Source organism: Takifugu flavidus, chromosome 11, assembly GCF_003711565.1.
Source record: "Takifugu flavidus isolate HTHZ2018 chromosome 11, ASM371156v2, whole genome shotgun sequence".
Lineage (NCBI taxonomy): Eukaryota > Metazoa > Chordata > Actinopteri > Tetraodontiformes > Tetraodontidae > Takifugu > Takifugu flavidus.
The window spans coordinates 15491428-15511448 of record NC_079530.1 but is presented as its reverse complement, the minus strand read 5'-3'; the positions used below and the strand labels follow the sequence as shown (position 1 = coordinate 15511448).

The following is a 20021-nucleotide window of genomic DNA, read 5'->3' as shown; positions in this document are numbered from 1 at the left end:
CCACACATGGACAGGAGGAACACAGAAATACCCCCAACATGAGCAGCCACTGTAGCACAGCTGCTTAAATGCAGTGGTTGAAGAACGCACCTCATAACGCCACGTCTCCTTCCACCTGAAGGTCCATTTTCTTCTGTTAAGCTTTGTGTGTCACTTGTCTATTAGTCTGATTTCCTTTGATATCCACCATGAAACCAGAGGAGCATGCCCACAGGCCCAACAAATGGAGTTCCACTTATGAACGGGATACTCTGACATTCATGGCCAACATGGATTCATCATGCGACGGCCAGTCTCATGGCTGCTGTGTCACGGCTCGTGTGTCTAAGTGTCTCGGCGAAGTGAAAAAAAGAGGAAAAAAGAACTCGGGCGTACGAAGCTTTTAACATTTCAGATCATGTTTAGCCCTGCCAATGGCAGACTGACAAGCAGCGTTTCAGCCGGAGCAGGTAACTGACATGCCTGGCTCCCCTGCCCTCCCCCGCCCTCCCCCCCGCTGACTGAAAGCTTAATATGTCATTTGTCAGTCAAGGATGGGCTTCCATTCAATCACGGCTCGGCGTCCGCCCAAATGCCAGAAGCAGCTTCGATTTCATGCTAGTGGAATTCGCACGCAGCCGGCCCGGCTGAAGTAATATGTTGATGGGAAACCACCGGCCTTCATTACCGCTGCCTTCATTTCACTCAAGTGGCGGATCAATTAACCTCTGATCGCTACGGCTGATCTTTTTTCAAACAAGGGCAGTTTTGGTATTTCTGGGCCATTTGATCATCCTGCAGCCCTTCCACGCAAAAGGACAAAATGCCACTTCAAAGTTCTATAATAGTTTTATGACTGCCCTCAAATTGCTGCCATAAATTTTTCATTCTTTTTAATTTGCTGTCATAAATCAAGGCTGCTGTGGGCTCTCCGCTCCAAATTGGATTGCTCTGTAGTTTTGGCATTAGGCAATCTGGCGTAGGATATCTGAAAAACAGACAGCACGGAAGGTAGTGCATTAATTTAGCATTAATTTAGAGCCATAAATTATGCACTTACTTTTATAATGTCAAACCATAAATAATGTTGATGCATCGGGAGCTGCAACACATTACCCATAGAAATTATGCATTTGAGATGAATGAGGGTGCCATGATGGGTAATAGATCTCCACAAATGTGATCTATTTAAGTTCCTTCACCAGAGGAAATGAAGATTCAGATTTAGGACGCCTGTGTTCGGATGCTGGTTGACATTCGTGAAGCTCACCACGTAACTCCGTTTAATTCTTTTTTTCCAAACTTTAAACTTTTCAGTCATTTTTTGACTCTGTCTGATTCCGATAAGAATTTTTTTTTTACAAACCAACAAATTTGTATTCTGGTAATAGGGGAAGGTGCCAGAACACCTTCAGAGCATTGCCGAGGTACCCTTGAGCAAGGTACCGAACCCCCGTATGCTCATATTAGGTCCCTCCGATGAACTGGCCACTCACACAGATGTCACTGAATGACAGGAGGTGAGGTTGGTTGGCCAAGTTGACCTAGCATTAGCAAGCAGCTAATGGCCCAGTATTGTGTTTTCATACCACCAAATTCCTCTTCAAGCAGAACCTTGTATTTCCAGTTGTGTCGTTAGTATTAATTATCTCCAGAGAAGCTTATATGGATAGCTCACTCACTCGTTCAGTTTTCCTTGATCATATCGACAGGCCTTTCTCAGGCAGTCGAGGCGAATTCTGTGATCAATACAGCAGCACTGGTGCTTATTATTGTGATAATCCTCGTATGTGAAAACTGGCAGAAGAGACTCGAAGATCATGGTGATTTTCCATGGAGCAGAAGTCCATTTGAAGATGGAAAATATATATTTATTCATGGGAGATGACTGAAATTAAAATGCCTTCTATACTTTAACCTGTAAAAATACTGTTTTTTTTTAAGTAGTGCTAATTATTAGCCACACCACAGCACTATATTTTGGGTAGAGTGAAGTACTGTCTCACCCGTGAAACAGCAGTATTAAAATAAATGCTCATTAAGTGTCATTAAATTTATGAGCGTCTCAGACGGAGGCCCCGTTTCTCTATGTGAGCGTGAACGAGCTCGGGGTGCACACGGTGGTCTTGTGTACACTTTAAATAGACTTGTCACATCAGCTGAACAGCAAACGTTATGAGCCATGGCAAAGTGATTAAACAGTACCCCAAAAAAAGAAGGAGCGCCAGCCGTCCTGCGTGAATTGCTTATTTATCGCCATCGACGCCCTGTTTCTCTGGTGATACCGATGGAAGCCCGTCGGACGGGCACAACACTTTCAGCCATTGTTTCCCATTGACCTCATTTTCTTTAAGGGGATAATGAGCTCTGACACTAACGGTAAACATCTCCCCGGGTTTCGTTACCCTCTGTTTGCCATCATAAATCCTTCCCACAGCAGACCCCAAACTGACCGCGCATTTACAGCCCAGTACAGTAGACGCCTGCTAGCTCAACAATAGAGTGGGCGGGGCTTACCGTTCAGCCCTGAATTCTATGGTTTTGGGGGGTGGGGAGTATTGATCTGACATTGACTGAATCAGCTGTGTCAATAACCTGACATTTTAGCTGCTCGCCAAGCCGTGGAACCACGTGAGGTCATCTGTGCTACTGACACTATTTGGGAAAATGCTCCCAAGAATGGCGTTCAGGCCTTTCATTGGGTGGAGTTGGATACCCTACCGGTTAGGCTCAGCATGTTTAAGTTATTTTTAAGTTTATTTTTATATGTTTAGAACTCATAAAGTGCAGGCCAAGGCCGTAAAAAGTATATGATGGAGACTTTATAGATGTTGATACAGTTAGTATAGCGGTTGCTGTAAAAAGACGCTATATTCAAAGTCCAACCCTTTGCTGCCCTTGCCACAAAGTCAACAGACTGTCTGGTTGGAGTCGGTGTCCCTTCCCCCTTGATTTAAGCCTGCACTTACCAGAACCCTGCAAAACTGTTGGTCCTGTCGTCCTCTGAGAGCTGTCACTCTTGTGTGTAATTTGGCCCGCCAAAGGAAGAAAGCCAACTCAAACCGTGAATAATGAGCGGTTGTTAGCTTTTGAGACAGAACAAGCAAAGCGAAACACAAAACACTCCAGCGAAAGAACTGTAATTACCCACAAGCCCGTGAGTGCACTCTTGGAGGGATTGTTATTGTGTGTGAATGACCTTTCATGTCTTTGGCGTTCTGCTCTGTGGCTCCAACTCTGACTGTTGAAGTCATGTAATCATGTAGCAGAAGGAAATAAAGACGCAATTTATGAATGATTCCACAATAGGTGGCTTTCAAAAATGACTTTATCACCCTCTCATAAAAGTATTGGTCTGTGCACTTTTTGTACTTTTGGGCCTTTCGTGCACGTCGAGAAGCAGCTTCTTTGAAAGAACAACGTTCGTGAAGCCAAACCCGTGGGTCAAACACAACCGTCTTTAAGAGACAGACTTCCAGATTTTAGCATTAGCTTTTGTTTGTCGATTCTCACTCGGAGACCACCCGTAGGAAGACGGATGGTGGGTGGGTCCCTGTGTCCCAGTCATCCAGCCCTCCTCCTGCTTATCCACATCTTCAGAAGTCCCGGAGACAAATGGAAAGATTAGACGGTGACCACAGGGTGACAGATGCTGCAGAGCAAGCAGGAGCAGTGCTGCAGGAATCTCCGCTTCCAAGCCGAGCTGCCACAGACTGACTTTTCAAAAGGTTTATTCCATCAGTCAAGTAATTAACATGATTTATGGCGCTCCGATGACGGCTAGAGAGACAACAAAAGGGGTCGGGCAGTTCCTCCCCCGAGGCGATGCTATCAGGTGTTTTCTGCTGTGCTTGCAATGCAGTAAGCACGCAGCTGTAAATCCAGTCATTCTGCATCGACGACAATCGGCCCTCCCCTCTCCGCTCCTCTTTTTCCTGTTCTTCACGACCCCCTTCCTCTTCACTCCAGGAGGTCACAAGTTCACAGCCCGGCCTTAACTGTTAAAACCTGGAGACTGAACTTCTGACCTCCCCTAGTTTAAAGGGGAGCACAGTCAACAGTGTTTATACAGACTTCGCATTAGGGCGGGACCATGCAGCGGCCAACACAGACCCAGGGGTCCCAGCAAAGTAAAGACTGCCCCTTAAGGCCGAGGAGAGGTATGACCCGTGATCAGAGCTGAAGAAGGTGGGCTCCATTAGCATCAAGCTATCGACAACACAACACAAAGGTTGTAGCACCTACAGGCTAACCTGACAGTACGGATCCACTCGGACTTGACGGGCACCTTCCTAGCTTGTGGTCAACAAAGTAATTCATAAGGAGAGCACGCACACTTTCACCCCCCTACCCCCCCACTTCGTCTCCTCCGTGTTCTGTAACCCCTGTAAAAACTCAGACAGTTTCTCAATGCGGCCCGTCTCCCTAGTTAAACGAGAGGGGGGGGGTGGGGGGGAATGAAATGTCTGCAAGCTGATTTTATAATCTGATAAAATATGGCATTTACCATGGAGTGATTTAGTACCTGTCACAGTTGGTGACGCTAACACGGCATCAGACCTTCAACGGCAATTTCAAGTTGCTGTTTTGAATTTGAAATCACATTTCTACAGTTTATGATTGGGGGGGTGGTTCTCATTCAGTCAACAGGTGCTGTTATTTGTCAGCTAGAGAACATTAGTCCAGGCTGGGATGTTGGGTCCATTACTGCTGAGTGACTAGCATGAGGCAAAACAAAGCCTGAGTGATTCATCTCACTCGCACAAATATTGGTTCAGCTAAGCCAGCATTGTTTTGGTCTAATCAGGAGGAGCGATCGAGGTTGTAAGTGGCAGGTCAGGGGTCTGGCAGGACGGTGTTTGTGTTGCAGCTTCTAAGCTTCTAACTTAAACTCTCGTTAGCAAAACAAGCCTGGCTGAGCGGTGAGGAATGTTGGGCTTTGTTTGGAACTGCAGCCGTGACGGGATTGATCGAATTCTGGGTTCAGACTCCGCTGTACTTCCCGTCCATGCTTTTCTTTCCGACGTCTCCTTGTTCCAGAAGACCTGGTTGCCTAAAGGAATGGACTCTATCAACTTTCCCTCCTCTCCACCTTGACCTAGTTGAGGGAACAGAAGGCCGCCCTCGCCTCCATGCTTGATAATCCATGTCATTCCAAACCATTTTAAGTTAAACTAACATGTAGAACACGTGTAGCATGGCATCCACCATCAGACAGAAGGGTCAAGACAACACGATCAAAGGATTTGAGGACTTTTAAGAAGTCCTCCAGGTCATGCAAATAATCTTATCGGCACAGGGCTGGTTATTAAACACTGCTGGGTTTGTTCAGCAGAACTGTCAGCTGGAAACCCAACCAGTCCTGAAGGAAACCGGGCTGCATGAAGGTGGTGTTTACATTTGTTTACATTAGAAAGCCACCATATTTGGTTTTTGACTGAGTTTTGATGGCATCCCATCTTCATTCCAGCACCTATATGAGGAACATCAGCTCTCGGTTCCGTCTCATCCGTTGTTCCCTCCTCCCCTCAGCGTCCTTCGCTCACCCTCTGAACTCTCTGTGCACTTTGGCCCTTCGGTGACAACTTCTCAGGAATCCTGACCTTTATCTTTTTTTTTTACAACTGTATGGAAATTGTCCCTCACTTCATGCCTAAACCTGGAATGCTTGTTTGACCCTGCGTCCATCTTCCCAGAGGCCTCCTTCAGAACGGGTCACAAAGTTTTACAAGAGCTTTTGAGAGCTAAACTTGGGCTGGGACCCAACACAGTGGTTGAGTCCCGACCACAAGACCAGATCTGAGTGTTTTATCTTTTTTCTTTTTTTTAATCATCTCCATTCTTTCTTTTAAACTGGTTTAAAATGAACAAAAACCACACTGTTCATTAAAATAGATGGTTTCTTAATATCCTTTGAAAAACACACATGTCCCATTTTAAGACTATAAAGCTCTGCCAGTCTACAAAAAAATAGGTTATTTATGAAATTAACCAGATTTGAACCTACTTAATGTCAGTAATTATCTATCTTTAATTATTGATTACTTATCGTTTGAGAATGTGATTAAAAACCATCAATATGGAGAAATTAATATCCCTCAATCACCCCAATACAATTTTTTCCTTTGTGCAATTCTTTACGCATGAATGCAGTTGATGTTTATCCACGCGCGCAGATATTTGTGCATACATTATATTGTGTTTACCCTGCGTGTGTCTGCAGGAGGAGCAGTCTTTAAATGACAGTGTTTGATCAATGGTGCCAGGCTCTGCCCTTGGTTCTGTTTGCCTTTTGCTCATCAGTGCTAATGTGGGCTGAAATATCTGGGTAACAGAAATTGATATAATGATGGAGTGCGCCTTATTATTTTCAGGCTATCACATTGGAAAACTTCTGAGGGAAAGCAAAATGTCTGGGAAATATTATGAGCCATTTATCAAGCCCGCCTCATTAGCATAGCGCCCACAGAAACACTAACAGAAATCTAAATAAAAGTGGCCGATTGGGAGTTGGTCCCATTTTCTCTTTTAGCTGAGAAAGCCTTCCTCTGACCTTGACTCCGGTGCTCAGTGGCTCCCACAAATGCTTCCTCTGCCTCAGCTAATAAGCAAAAATAACGCACGTGTTTGTCTAATACACCCATTCAAATTCTGACGTCCCTGGCCCCCAGTGGCGTGACTGGTTGAGTACATTTTTGATCAGCCTTAAATGTCCTCAGTGGTCCGACAACAGTGGCAAAGCTATATTAATTAGGAGGTGACTGCATGCTTCATTTTTCCTTGTCACGTCGCGCTGGCTCCCCAGAGTACGGTGACAGGAAGAGGTGGTGGGGTCCAGATGAGGTGCACCACGCTCTGCATCCAGCAAACCCATATAATGAGTTTCCTTCCCCCTTCAGCCACTGTATGCACGGTGATATACAACTTGCAATTAAGCATGGCTTGGTGATCCAGTGATTAATGTCTCTGGCGCTGGCTATGAAGGGACTGGGAGAGTCCCAGACTCTGGGACCGGCTGCCCCTCGGTTGTTATTCCTATCATGCTTCTGCTGCTTTCTCTCCTCTCCTTTTGCCACAAGCAAACTCTCTCTCTCTCTGTCTCAAGCAGTCTCCATTACAGGGAAGATGGAGAGGACCATTTGCAATTCAGTAACCTTTATGACAGTGCACTCTTTAATAGGAGGCCCCTGTTTCCTGTATGTAGATTCTCTCTGGGTGGACGTGACATATCTGATTTACAACACCCCAGTGCTGTTTCATTTGCTGCTGTTGAAGGCTTTTAATTTTTATGGTGGCACTGCACTAAGTAAATTGTGTCTTGTTTAAAGGAGAAGCCTTGTTTTCATTTTTTAAGGGGTTTAGAGAGTAGGCTGTCGAACATTCCCTCTCTTCCCTCCTTAAAGTGCCAATTAATATGAAATAACACATAAGTGGACTCGTTTCACAGGCTCTGTTAACTGTTGTAAAGTTCAACAAAAAGGTGGGAAGTGGTTGAATAATCCCGGAGTGAACTAAGCCGGTTACGCAAGTGTGTTTTTACTCACTTTAATACCAAACTTGGACGTCTCTGTTCATCTCGGGCTGTGTTGAGGACGTTCACTTATGAGTTGAAGTCAATTGTCCGTCACAGTGTGACCAGTGAGTGTTGTGTTATGGTGTGTGTGTGTGTGTGTGTGTGTGTGTGTGTGGGGGGGGGGGGGGGGGGTAATGGATATGCTGAGGAGCTGTTCCAGCCTAAATTGCACACGGTGTTTGTGGTCCTGTTTAGTGATGAAGCCTTTTGATTTACTCTATCCTCCAGAGCCCCATTCACCCCCTCCTCCAGCAGAGCACAAGGGCAATTCTCCCCCAAACACCCCCCCTCGCCTCCCCTTTTCTTTCCACCTCTCTGGATCATTTCCTTTCTCACCCAGAAAGACTTTGTAGTGGCATCATCTCTTGAATTTGGTCTCTCTCTCCCTCGCTGCGACTTCCATAAGCTCAGTAAAGCGTGGCCTTCAATTCCCTTGTTCTAGTGTTTTCACTTAAGATCAGGAGTGATGAGCAAAAGGTTTCTGGCTCAATCCTTGAGCAAAGGCCTGGCGTGACAGGGATTATTATTTATTTGTCATCTTGGATGTAATAAGCTGTAGGTACAGACTGGAGAGCTGGTGATTTATTGCTCTGTCGAGCGCCAGTAGCAGTCCGGCCGCTGGGGCGTGCAGGATGAATACCAGCCTGTCAGTCCCGTCCATCCGTCTCCTCTCGCCTGCCGCCCTCACAACGCCGCCCCATTTCATGCCAGAATACATAAACAATCTTTTATTACTCCTAAGCCTTTTATTCATATTTGCTCTTCACAGGACACAAGCTTTAAATGCATTCACTGTCTTCCCGCTTCCATCCCACAGCGGCTGTTGTTTTTGTTTTCTACATTTAGAAGGTTTTCACAATCCCACGCCCAGGCAGTTTCCCCCTCCGTTCCATTGTAATTTCCCATCCTCGTTGCCGTGACTTCATTCTTCTTTTCCAGATGACTTACGAGGAGAGCGGTCAGACACGCCCACCTCCACTTCATCTTTTCAGAATGGATTATTCCCAGTCCGGATGAATCTTGAGCCAGGGGTGATTGGACGCGAATATGTTGGTGTGCTGTCAGCGCCGCGTCCTTCCAGCGCATTAGCGTCAGTCTCCATGCCGCACTAAAGCATGAAATGAGTGATAAAATATCAAATCTCATAACTTCACCCCCACAAAGTCCTTCCAGCGAGGAAGGCGCATTATCGACTCCCCCCCCCACCTCCCCACCAGTCCATTTAAACAGGAATTTAATATTTTCCAGATAAACCAATCACACATGGTTAGAGCGCTGTGTAATCCAATCACATTCCATCATAAATGCCTCTCGTGTGGGGCCATTCACATTCCTAATAAACTGGTAGCAATGGAGACGTCTGGAAACGCTGCCGTAATAGATTGTCTTGGCCGCTTCCGAGGAGCTTGTCCCTCTTCTTCCCGTCGATACACATTTTCATTTCTCCGGCTCTAACTGCTCTCTCCAGGCACAGATTGGCTAAAGTGGAGCTGACTTTGTAAATAAGGCTCTCATTTATTACAGCCCTTATCTGCGAGCCAGACTGGGACCGGTGGCGGAACAAGATGCTTAGCCCACCTCACCGGGCCAAAAGTAGGACCATTATGAAACGTCTGTTTTAGAGGGTATATAACACGGTTAAAACTGTGACTTCACTGGGGTGTGTGTGTGTGTGTGTGTGACACATCAACAGTGCGGCGAATTGCCAGCATTTGTTAGCAGACATAGGTGGTGATGCCTCATGTACAGGCAGTGAGCTGAGAATACTCATTTGGCTCCTGAATGAAGCCCTGACAGCCACCATTTATATCCTGCTCGTTGTGCGCTGTCCAGCCGATTAATAACAGTTTATTGCTGTCTAATTAGTGTCAGCTGATTGGAAACTGCATCGGGAGCGAGACGGAGGCTCACCGGCTTTGTTTAAGCGCATCAGGGGGCTAAAATCAGCACATTTTGTTAATGAAAAGGAGTAATGTTGCCTCGATTAAAAAAGGTCAACGGGCGTGTAAAAGTGCGCCGCTGTATCCTTCCGCCACCAGCCATAGCACCATCTTTTTATTATACTGCATACATGACGGCTGCATTCCCCACATTTTCGTTTCTCCTACAGATTTTTGCCGCCGCCTCGTTTTGTAGCCTCGCTTTGATCAGCCGTTACCGAGTCAACGGCACGGCCAGGGCGGGCCTTTGAAGATGCGCAGGCTCCGGTTTGATTATTCCCCCTGGTTCCTGGCCCGCGATGATGCTTTCCATTAACAGTAACAACCTGTAAACCTGAATTAGGTCTGGATGCTTGTAGGAATTACAACCACGTGCGCTGACTCTGCCGCAGCAGTTGGGTCAGAAAAGTGGTGAAATAAGCTGGATTAGTGCTAATAATGCCAGGGTAGCTCTGCTGTGTTGGCAGCTGTGAACATAAAAAAACAACAGTGCGTGTTTTGCTGTTATTTTGGGAAGCTTTTCTCAGGTGAGACTGTTGTTTTTAAGTTTAACCTCGTCCCGTGGGACCTCCCTACAACTAAGGTGCAGTTGTGCTCTTTCTAATGCGCCGTGCGCGCCCTCCTCTCATTAGCGTCCCAGCCAGCACGACTGGTGAGATCAGTGACGTCTGCTCAGTCTCCAAACAACCTCCGACTTCCAGCCGATCAAGGTTTAATCAAACAGATGTTTTCTCTCTGCGACTTCTCTGACAGTGAGGCGGTAAACTAAACCCCAAAAAAAGGCCAAATTGCTCCCTCCTGTACCTGCTGTTATCTGCTTTTCGTCGTAATTTAGCCTGTTTTCCAGCCTCTCCCCCTCCTCCTCCTGCTTTCTTCCATCTTCAGATCAACTTTCCCCTCCGTCCCGCTGCACGTCCACACCTCTGTCACCTGTTCCGTCACTGCCACCTCGCGACCCCTCTTTATCAGCGTCATGTCTTGGCCTGGGAGAGGAGGTGCGAGTGCTCCAGGTAGGGTGGGGGCGCGGCATTAGTATTTCTGCTTGCCTGTGCAATAGGAGGCGACGCCTGTCAGGGCCTCTGTCAGCAGATCAGCACCGATGCAGATGGGAGGTGAAAAGCTCCCCAGTGACGAGGGCTCGGAGGCAGCGGACGACAGCGTGGGCCAGGCAGCCCCCCCCCCCCCCTCTCCCTCCATCCTCTCTGAACCTGTCTGTGGCTTTATTACACACGCCTCTCCCGCGCGCATGCCCCGTGCGCCACCCTTTCTGCTCCGTGATTGCAGCAGCCAGGATGGAGTGGGTGCTGACAAAGTGCTGGGATTGATGGATGGACAGAGCTGGGGACTGGATGAGAGGATGGATGAGGGCAGAGGAGGGAGTTTAACACAGGCAAACACAGAGAGACAGAGAGGAACGACCTGCTCGGCTATGCAGCCACTCAAAGCCCCACAGCAATTTAGCCCTCCACTACCCCAGTGGCAGCGGACTCTCTGCTTTGCTACCTGTTTGTTCGGCGTGCGGGTGAACAATCGTGACAGTGTGTAGAGGCTGGAGGAATTTGGGTGCCCCGAAGAATAAATAAGGTCACACCTAGACTCGTTTTACACACCATTCCTGGCATACATGTTTTAATGTTGATGTAATTGTGTTCTGATAGCTGCGTTTTAGGCTTGCAAACGCTAACACAGCCTCCCCACTTTAGCAGCCTCGCACAGAGACAGTGGCGGGCTTCTAACTGCTCTCCTGACAAAAGCCTTCCTCTGCATCTTGGGTGGGGTAACCTGAGTGTGTGTAGCTTCTCGTTACGCCCGTACCTGCTCTGCATTACTTGTCAGAGGTGTTGGAGTGCCTCGCTCAGATTAAGACTAATGTCGATGGCCCCAAGAACTGCGATTAGAATCACACTCATTACTCAGGGCCCTGTGACGGAAGCAATTTAAAGCCCCCGTCTTTACAGTACAATAGGCAGGGCGAGCCCCCACTGTCAGAGGAAGGGAGGCATTGCCCTACACACACCCACACACAAGTACTAAAACCACACTACTCTCTGTTCCTGTTCTCCAAGGACACCTGAAGGCCAAGCCCTTAGTGACTTAATTGACTGACTCTCTTTGTGCCTTTTTAATTCAGTTAACATGTGAGGGGGGGGGGGGGGGGGCGGTAACACGCTTGATCTGCTTGTTGCATCACACAGAAATCCGATATTGATACGCGTCTGCGAGTCGTTTCTTACCGTTGATCCTGATGAGGAAGGACGTGTGTGTGCACGATGCTTTCACACTTGCCCGTGTCGTACTGGGACAAAGCCCAACGGTCAATATGTGTCTCATATCATTGAGACCGATCGAGTGAGCGTGCGTTTGCAGGTTGGTCTGTGTTGGCCGTGCTTGTATTGCCTTGCACGTGCACATCTGAGCGCGGCCATGTGGTGGGGGGGTGGGGGAAACCCCTCCCCTTGTGCATGTGACCATGTGATTATGGCATGGTCTCACTGCAGTACCTTCCAGAAGTATGCGACTCTGGGCCGGGGCGCGAGGGTAGCTGTCACGCCGTCATAAATGTGAGACTCATCAATTAGCACCCGTCACCATGGCAACTCGCTTAGTGGCAGCACCACTGCCGACATAGCTAGTTGCTACAATACAGTATATTTGACATGCTAATATGCTAAAACTGGGCAAAAACACCTAGAAGAATCGTTTTAACGGGTGAAAAGACAATAAAATCCTTTTATTACCGTCACTCGCCAGTTTCACCATCCCTGTGGCGCCGGTATCACTGGAGGTTTTCCGAATGTGAATGACACCTCCTGTATGCTCTCCCCGTTGGAATGGAGGACAGCGTTGACTGATTGATATTGTAATTGTGCCTCTGAAGTAATGTTTTACAGCGTGTGTTAAGACGGATCTCTATGGCCCTCCCTACCGTGCACCTTTCATCCGTATGGATCTGCCGAGTGCTGAGGACTGGTTAAACGCTGTCAATCATTGATTCCTCCCTCTGACAGCAGAGTGATGGCTCCGGTGATTGAAGGAGTCAGGGTTTTGTCTTTCTCCCCTCCGCTGTAAAGATTCGAGAGAGAAATCCTCGCACCTCCGCGAGACAGCCCATCACTCCCCCTCCTTTCCCCGCTCCCCCCTTTCTTTCCCTCTCTTAACAAATGGCATCAACAGGCCATGAAATAATCAATGCTGATGATCCATCTTGGAGCCTGTCGATATGTTAATGAGCGCGCCTCATCGTTATTGCTGCCGGGTCATAAATCACTGCCTCTTACCAGAATGCATAGCAGCTGGTGCAGCAAACCCCAGGCCAGGAATAAAACACTGTCTTTTAACGATTAATGTCCAAACATTCTGCTGCCCTGCGCCTTGATTGTTTTCAGATGCCAAAAAAGTAGGACGGATTGTAAATCAATAAAACAATAAGACAAAGTGTTTTAATAAAAGGAGAGGTTGCGAGTAAATCATTGCAGTGCTCCATTTAGCACTGCTTCCTGGGTAAGAAATAATTGGATACCTGGTACCCAGAAGTCATTTTTAAGGTTATAGATGCCCGTGTCAGCTCGTCGTGAGAGGCAGGCTAGCTCGCAGCCTTGCATTTTTCAAATGTGCCTTTTTTTTCCTTTTTCTTTTTTTTAAAAAGGGGCCAGAGCAAAGCAGAGGGAGGCTTTAGTGGCTATTTGTTTTACTTTGAGAAATGAAACGATAACATGTTTGCATAGGTGCACTGTAAATCATTTTGATGAATTGGCCGAAAGGGGAGTTTTATTATTGCCTCATTTCCTTCCCTCGAAATCGCGCACGTTATTCCAAAATGTTGGATGTGGCTACACCAGGCAGGCCCCCGCGTCCGTGATATATCTCCTCTGTGCAGCATGTTTATTCATTCACAATTCTGCTGCCACGCTTTTCTGACAAGCTTTAATAACAAGCAGTGTTCAGACACTGTTTGATGGATTGCTGTTGAGTTTATGTGGGTTCTGTTAAATATAGAGCAGAAATGGAAGCTCAGCACCTAAATGCATTTAAATGACCAAGAACAATCAATGCATAGCGTCCAAATACAGGGTTTATTGGCTTCTGGCGTCCCGCAGGGCAGTTTCCTGGGTCCCTTTATCTGTTTTACAAGTGTGTTGTTGGTTGTTGTGCAGCTGTTTTTGTATAATTTATCTCATCTTGAATATACATATTTAGTAAAGATCTCCACTTTCATTTGCATCTTTTCCACAACATTTAATCGACAACCAGTGATGAATAAATCAGGACACAATTCAGCTGAATGTCCAACCAACATGGAGTCAAAACATACCCCTGCTATGGGGTTAATAAGAAATTAAGTGCTTTATGTGTGTCATATCACAGGTTGTCTCTTCTCATCAACCCGTGTCCCTTTGAAATAGCCGCCCTGTTTGGTTTTAATATTGCTATTAAGTATGGTATCAGTCCCGTGACCTTGTGCTCAGCAACTCAGTCAGGCTTGCAGATTGCAGTATAACCTTTAATGTATTTTTCTACCGGACCTCCCGGTGCTGAGCAGTTTTATGTTACAGCCCTTGAACTTCCTGCAAATGATGAATCGTAAACTGAGCGTTTATAGCAACTTTCTCATACGCGTGTCCTCGCAATGTTAATATTGGCTGTGAACCAGAGTGCCTCCGTGGTTGTGAAATAATTGTATTTGAAACCTTGCCACGGTGACCCAGCACAGCTCTGTCAACAGCTTTTTGTCGCACAGGCCTGGTAGCGGTCGCATTTCCTCCTTTGTTAGCATTTCCTCCAGTCGATATGAGTTGGACCTGAAAAGTTGCTCCTTCCCACATTTTGCTCATCCTGTTTCCTGTTTGCTCATCCTGCCTCACACACCCACTAATACACCAGAACACAAGTGTAGTCAAGTGTCTGCTCTTTCGTTTATAGAACCAGATAGCGTGTGCTAGCACTGGACACCCCCAATTTATTTACAGGAACTGAATTTACTTCAGACTCTGACAGCTTGGATTCCTGTCTCTGCAGGGCCTAAATCATGCCTGCGATGCCATACCACCCCCCTCCCCCCCAGTGTTAAGTATTATAATGATGAATATGCTCCTCTGGCTTTAGCCTGCTTTAGGCGGACGTAGCAGCAGTTGTTTAAATTTTCCAAAAAATAAATAAAGAATATTTCAATGGAGACAGATAGCAGAGAGGAGTCTGGGAAACAGTCTGGTTTGACTTGTGGAAGTTTCCTTTCTAAATTGTTTTTGTTAGCAAGATAAGGAACATTAACTCCAGATGTGAAAGAACGTAAATAATATATCAGGCGGCAGCAATAAATGCCATGTGTTGAAGAACCAAATGAAGATTTTTATTTCTTTCCCCCCCATCATCTGTCAGATTCTGCATTCTTTATCCACATATTCTGTGTGTAAGCAACCAGCCATTTCAAATATTATCTATATTCCCCCTTGGTTTTCATATCACATCTGTGCATCGCACCATTTAAATACAGATGAGGCCTACCGGTTATTAGTATGAATTTATTGCCTTGCAACATGCAACTTCATTAGACTGGGTGTCATTTAACTCAACTAAAAGGGAGATCATTTCCTCACAGTGATTTATATTCATTAGAGGCAATTCTAGATATTTATTACTAGTTGGAGATTTGAACTTGACTGAGTGTTCGTGTACAGCTGAGTCATGTACGCGGTATATTTTCATAGCTTTGCTAAAATCTTACACTGAAACACGAGTGTTATCTGAGATGAAGGCTGGACGTGTGTTTAATGTCCACAACAGCAACATAATGAATGTATGGAAACATGGTCACTACAGCAGCCAAAGCTCCTTGGATGAACGACTTCATGACAAAGCTGCAACTCCACACCAGTTTTCGGGGGTCAGTGGCCTAATAATTTGCCAAAGTGTGTGATGAGATTGCAGATCATTTATGTTTTATGGTAGGAATGGGAATACATGCTCATTAGGGTTCCTGGGAATAGCTGTTGATGGGAACAATCTGGAAAGAGTGAAAAATGATTTAACACGCTCAGCAGGAGTGCAGGAATGGCCCATTGCAGTATTCTACGATTAATTTCTCATTATAGAGCAAAGCCGCTTGATGGTGCAACGCCGAGGTGGTTTATTGTGGAATTAGTGTGATTTTGTGGCATTTGTTGTGGTGTTATACTAAATGCTAATTAGACTCTTCAGCATAATTAGAACCTTTTGCGAGACAGACCAATTTGAATAGTACCGCATTAAGATGAACACACACGCACACACACACACACACCTGAAATCACAGGTGGATTCACACATATCTCACCTTATAATTACACTCTTGCTAACTATCAGACAAGACACGTGTGGGGGTTGTAGGGCCTCTGTTCCCGTAATATGTTAATCATTCCTTTGTTCTTTGGAGCTTTTGAGATGTGCGTGTGGTCTCGATGGTGCTTGTTTGAAATAACACAGCTTAATACAAGTGCAGTTAAACGCTAGCTTATTTCAGGCACAGCAAAAACTGAGAAGCTAACGCATCCCTGGGTGCAACGTGTCACAATGTGTCACGCCGTCGGCGAAGGGCGTTTTCGAATCAGTGACACAGTGCAGGTCGTTGCTGTAACAGTCCTCAGATTAAACTGCTTCGGCTTCCTGCAAAAATGTATTTATACTTTTAAATGAGAGCAAATTTAAGACTAAATGAGTTGAACAACCTCAGCAGCAGCAGTGAAAGTGCTGCAGGCTGCATGCATACAAAACCTCTTTCAGGGTTTGGAGCCAAGTTGAACCGGGGCCTCATTAATTGACCGCTGCCAGGGTACACTGATTGTGTGACCTTGACCTGTGACCTTGACCTTCATTTTGTTCTATCTTCTGCAAACACCAAGGTTATCTCATGAGACCCACCCAAAACTGCCTCGACTAGCTTATTCATGCACCAGAGCTGCTCGGTAGTTGCAGTTGAATATGGATGGACGGACAATGGATCAAAATAGGAGGAAAGAACCAGTTAAGAACCAAATGAAGCCTTAAGGGTCACGAGTGAGGCAGGTTGGCAGCACATCTGAAATTGATGCAAATATTGCTATGGCAACTACTGATAACTGAGGACAATAGAAATGTTGTCTGCTGACCTGCCACAGTCACTCGGTTTACATGACACTTGGAAAAACACAAATTATTTCCTTAATCTGACTGTAATGGGACGCCCAGATGTCAACTGGGACAAGGAACCAACAACTACAAGATGCAGAAGTCCAATTTAAAGCATAACTCGGTTAATCTGCATGTAAATGGACCGACTGTACCTCGGGTCAGAATCCTGTGTCCTTGAATCAGGCAAAGAGGAGACGGCGCGGCTCCAACTCCATTAAAGTCCATGCAAATACCTTCATTATTTAGAGAACCATCAGAAGCCGCTATTGTTGTCTGAGAAACACGCGCAGCTTTCGGCGGAGGCCTCGGGGTGTTCCCCTCGACACTTTATCATGTTTTTAGCCCTTATGAATAATTAAAAACTTAAATTACTTCCCATGTACAAAATTCCTGCACCGAGGGTTGGAGGGCGGGGGAAAGATACATGAAAATTAATTTTCTTTTCTCTAAGAGTGTGACAGGAAATCAATTAATCTTGATGTATTATTGGGTGCGGGGCAGGGTAGCCGTGGCAGCGGAGAGAGCGGCTACAGCTGTTCTCATTGGAGGGGCCATATATTATAGTTGGCGGCTTTGACAGCTTCTGAAGGAAGGGGCTGAAGGATCTCAGGCAGGTGAAGCCACCGTAAAAAAATATTAGCAGGCACAAATTGTTCCTACAGACCTTTAACAGGAGCAAATAAAGGCTGAATTTATTGTTCTGGAAGTTGCCGCCACTCAGCCGCCTCCATTGACGACGATCTTCACGCAAAGCTCATATTGACGAACGGGGCCTGTGTTTTTGTCCTGCTGTCTGCAGCTTATTTACTCCTGTGTGTCATCTTACCTCTTTTTGGGGGGGTGGTATGGGGAATTAAGATTTACCGCCCGTCAGATAAATGCGTCCATGTTGGTAATATAACACTGGGGGTAGAGTGACAGAGCTATTTACGGCCCGCTTTAAAGTTTTATAACTTGTCACTTTTTCCAACTTGTCTGTATCTGCCTGGTTTCTCGACCCTGTGGCTGTAAATAGAGCATTTTTAGAGGGTATGATTACTGCACAGCTACATAAATCAGCAGCAGAGGGGCAAAAAAGAACGGCTAATTGTGGGTAAAAATGCGTACTTGCCCCCCAAAACAACTAAATGTCATATATCATGTACATTCCATTACACACCTGTAGAAAGCCACTCGTGCCAGCTTACCTCCGGGACGTTTTCATCATTTGAAGGCAAATTTTCTCCGCAGCAAAGTCTCTGGCCGCTGCCGGCTGATGAGCCAGACGTGTCAGTGCTGACAGGGTTTGTCGCCAAATGGTCACCTTCTGGCTGCACAGGAAGGAAGGAGGAGTTCGACGGTGAGAGAAGAGGCATCCTCGCGCCCTGTGAAGCACATTTTGTGACAATTTGGTGCAGACGGGAGAGCGGGTGAAAAAGGTTGCAGACGGGTGTTTATTTTCTGCTCTCTAATAAATCCTGCCTCGTTCATGAACAGATTTTACTGGTCGGCACGACTGGCAATCAACGATCAGTAAACATCTGTTGCTGTCTATTAATAACCCGGCGTTGCAGACTTATGGCTGTCCTCAAATATCCCCGCCGCCGACGAGGGGCAGCTTGGAACGGCCGGCCGCCGCCATTTGTAAATGCGCTGCAAATTAAAAAGCGGGAGACAAGTAAATTAAAACGGCAAACGACTGAAGCCAGATGGAGCTCAATATAACGAATGAAAGAGGCTGCTGAGGTGCCAGTTGTACCAACAGCGAGGGGGGGATCGATTCCAGTGGCGAACAGATGAAAAGGTTATATTAACACTTAGAGGAGACAGGAAGTGGGCCTCTGTGCCCTCCAGCTGCATGTAGCAGTCATTCACACATATGGCCTCTGTTGTCCACGTCATCTTTTAAACGGCGTCGGCGCCTCTCTACCCCTGACACGGGGTCATGCCGCCAGCTCACGGCCTGACAGGCCCATATTAAAATGTTAGCCGCCCTTGATTTGTCTTTAATCGCTCCTGCTGCCACGCCAACGCGCCAAAAATGAGCCCATCGCCGACGAGAAGACGTCCGACGGCACCAAATGAAAGGGTGTGTTCAGTGTTGAGCTGCAGGGTGGGAAATGCCGCTTCTTTCCCCTCAGTTTGCCGGCGATGCATCACACCTGCAGCTCTCCGGGTTAAGATGCACGAGCACATTTGTATCTGGTAAACGGGTGCGCAACGCCGGGGTGAGGAACACATTTGTTTGGGTTAAAGACTGGATGTTAATGCAATAGATCATGAACATCGCCATTATGATAATGGATGGCAGCGCTTCCTCCGGAGCACACAATTTTATTTATTCCCTTTTTGTATCAGTCGTATGGAAAAGGAAAAAGGCCGGGACATAAAAACAAGCCGTATCGAGTGACTTTTTTTTGCCGTGGCATGTAAAGATCGGGAGTTTGAGTGGGAGATTAGCTTTGGGTTAATGAAGTCTGGAGTCAGGAGAGAGATGGTTATTACTCTTTAATGTAGAGCCTTTTCATTTCCACCGTGGCAGCCTAATGTGTTATTTTACATTCCGTTTCAGATCGCACAAAGTGGTCACTGCTATTTGTCTTCCTCATTTAAATCCCAGTTATTCTGATGTATTGGGAGATGATGCATTAGGCTGCGCTCGGCCCTGGCTGCCGTCCTGGCCGCTAAATAAGATATTCCTCACGGAGACGGTAACGGCAGCGGCGGTATTACTCTTGTGGAAACCTTGCGCAGTTTCAGTCTTGCCGCATGACGTACACGAGCTGTTAACGCCTAATATGGCGCCATTTGTTTCTTTAATCCCGGCCTTTTATCCTTTTTTTTGCTCTTGAGGCATCATTACAGGAATCGCTGTTTTCATCGCTCACGCCGAAAACCCATTTTTATTTACTTGTTTATTTATTTTCCGCAGCAGAATTCCTCCCGCTGCAGTTACTTACAGTGGCCCTGTCCTTACCGCCTGCCTCTGATAAAGGAAGCAGGAACTGACAGGGGCTATTTGTTATGGGGATGGGACAGGGGTGACATACTCTAGATTATAAAATGCAGAGACGTGCAGAGGTCAGATAAACAATTTGCCACCAAACTTGCCTGCCCGCGACGCTCTCGGCTCTCTCAAGACGGAGGAAAGAGGAGGGGACCCGCGGGTTCACGGGGAAGAGAGGCGGGGAGGATGATGTGAGAGAGGCAAGGGGGGGACCAGGGGAGCACAAAGGCACAGTGAGAGAGCCCCCCGGCTGATGGCAGTCAGGTTTGCATTTTTCTCCCCTCCTCTCTGGGTTAATTCAGAGGATGAAAAGCTGCTCTGTCTGATGTGTCATATATCAAAGACAGGGCATCAGTAATCTTTGCTCAAGGGCACAGATAACAGACAGATAGACATGTGA

At 46.6% G+C, this 20021-nt stretch overlaps 1 protein-coding gene and 1 long non-coding RNA gene across 3 annotated transcripts in view; one reads left to right on the top strand and one right to left on the bottom strand.

Annotated features, from left to right (window-relative positions):
- lrmda (leucine rich melanocyte differentiation associated) overlaps window positions 1–20021 on the top strand; it is a 141620-nt gene that overhangs the window by 34091 nt on the left and 87508 nt on the right. The gene's annotated exons all lie outside the window — the stretch shown is intronic.
- On the bottom strand, window positions 8279–18214 carry LOC130533624 (uncharacterized). Its single transcript, XR_008952628.1, has 2 exons — window positions 17823–18214; window positions 8279–8660 (listed from the first exon to the last, which is right to left on the bottom strand). It is a non-coding gene; the product is annotated as an uncharacterized LOC130533624 (long non-coding RNA).